Raw genomic sequence first — 2,013 nt, forward strand, 5'->3', positions numbered from 1 at the left:
CTTCACGACATGATTCAAACAGTTTTAGAAACTTCAGAGTGTTTTCTATCCAAATCTACTAATAATATGCATATATTCTATTCTGGGGATGAGTAGAAGGAAGTTGAAATTGGACACGCTATTATCCAAAAGTGAAAATGCTGCCCCTATCCTAGAGAAGATAATGGTGTCAGACCGAGGCTCTGCATCTGTCCTCGTGCTCCTAGACCTTAGTGCTGCTTTGATACCATCAATACAAATTCTTTTGGATAGATTGGAAACCCAAATTGGTCTACACTGACAAGTTCAGGCCTGGTTTAGATCTTATTTGTCGGAAAGATATCAGTTTGTCTCTGTGAATGGTTTGTCTCTGACAAATCAACTGTACATTTTGATGTTCCTCTAGGTTCTGTTTTAGGACCACTATTGTTTTCACTATATATTTTTACCTCTTGGGGATGTCATTCGAAAACATAATGTTAACTTTCACTGCTATGAGGATGACACACAGCTATAATTTCAATGAAACATGGTGAAGCTCCAAAATTGCCTCGCTAGAAGCCTGTGTGTCAGACATAGGAAGTGGATGGCTGAAAACGTTCTACTTTTAAACTCGGACAAAACAGAGATGCTTGTTCTAGGTCCCAATAAACAAAGAGATCTTCTGTTGAATCTGACAATTAATCTTGATGGTTGTAAAGTCGTCTCAAATAAAACTTTGAAGGACTCGGTGGTTATTCTGGACCCTGATCTTCCTTTTGAGAACATATCAAGACTGTTTCAAGGACAGCTTTTTTCCATCTACGTAACATTGCAAAAATCTGATATTTTCTGTCCAAAGGATGCAGAGAATTTGGTCCAGGCTTTTTTACTTCTAGGTTGGACTACTGCAATGCTCTACTTCCGGCTACCCGGATAAAACACTAAATTAACTTCAGTTAGTGTAAATACGGCTGCTAGAATCCTGACTAGAACCCAAAAATGTGATCATCTTACTCAAGTGCTAGCCTCCCTACACTGGCTTCCTGTTAAGGCAAGGGCTGATTTCAAGGTTTTACTGTTAACTTCATCGGGATAGGGGGCAGCATTTCGACTTTGAACAAATTGCGTGCCCAAACGGAATTTCCTCCTACTCTGTCCCAGAAGGTAATACATGCATATTATTATTACTATTGTATAGAAAACACTCTGAAGTTTCTAAAACTGTTTGGATTATTCTGTAAGTATGCAGAAACTCATTTGGCAGATAAACCAAGGAAGGGTCAAAACAGGAAATGAGAACTCGATTTTCAACAAGTGTCAAATGAAACCCATCTAGTTATGGATAAGCAAACACTTCCTAGGGCTTCCACTAGATGTCACCGTTTTAGATTTTAGTTATATGATTCTACTATAAGGAGGGCTCATAGGAGCTATTTTACTGAGTGGTCATCAGAAACTTTCAGTCTCTTTTGGCGCGCTCACGAGAGAGAGTGCTCTCGTCAATGCTCTTTCTTCAGACAATGAAATTCTCCGGTTGGATCCTTATTGATGATTAATGTAAAACACATACTAAATATGGATTGCAAACATCATTTGACTGTTTCTTACGACCTGTAACGGAACTTTTTAAGTTTTTGTCTGGAGGGATTGCTCGTGCGCCATGAAATAGATTCCATGCTAACAACAAGTGGCTAAATGATGGGCTTTATTGAACTTTTCAGTCATTTATTGTTGATCTGGGAATCCTGGGAGTGCCTTCTGATGACGTTATTCGAAGGTAAGTGCATATTTATAGTGTTTTTGTAGCTTTTGTTGACGCCAAAATGGCGACTATTTCTTTGGCTGGATTGTGCTCTGAGCGCCGTTCTCAGATTCATTTTTTCCGTAAAGTTTATTTTGAAATCTGACACAGCGGTTGCATAGAGGATAAGTTTATCTTTAATTATGTGAATAACACTTGCATCTTTTATCAATGTTTATTATGAGTATTTCTGCAAAATCACCGGATGTTTGGAATCAAAACATTACTGCACGTAACGCGCCAATGTAACT

The sequence above is a fragment of the Salvelinus sp. IW2-2015 genome, unplaced genomic scaffold (genome assembly GCF_002910315.2).
Source record: "Salvelinus sp. IW2-2015 unplaced genomic scaffold, ASM291031v2 Un_scaffold2343, whole genome shotgun sequence".
In the NCBI taxonomy this organism is placed as follows: domain Eukaryota; kingdom Metazoa; phylum Chordata; class Actinopteri; order Salmoniformes; family Salmonidae; genus Salvelinus; species Salvelinus sp. IW2-2015.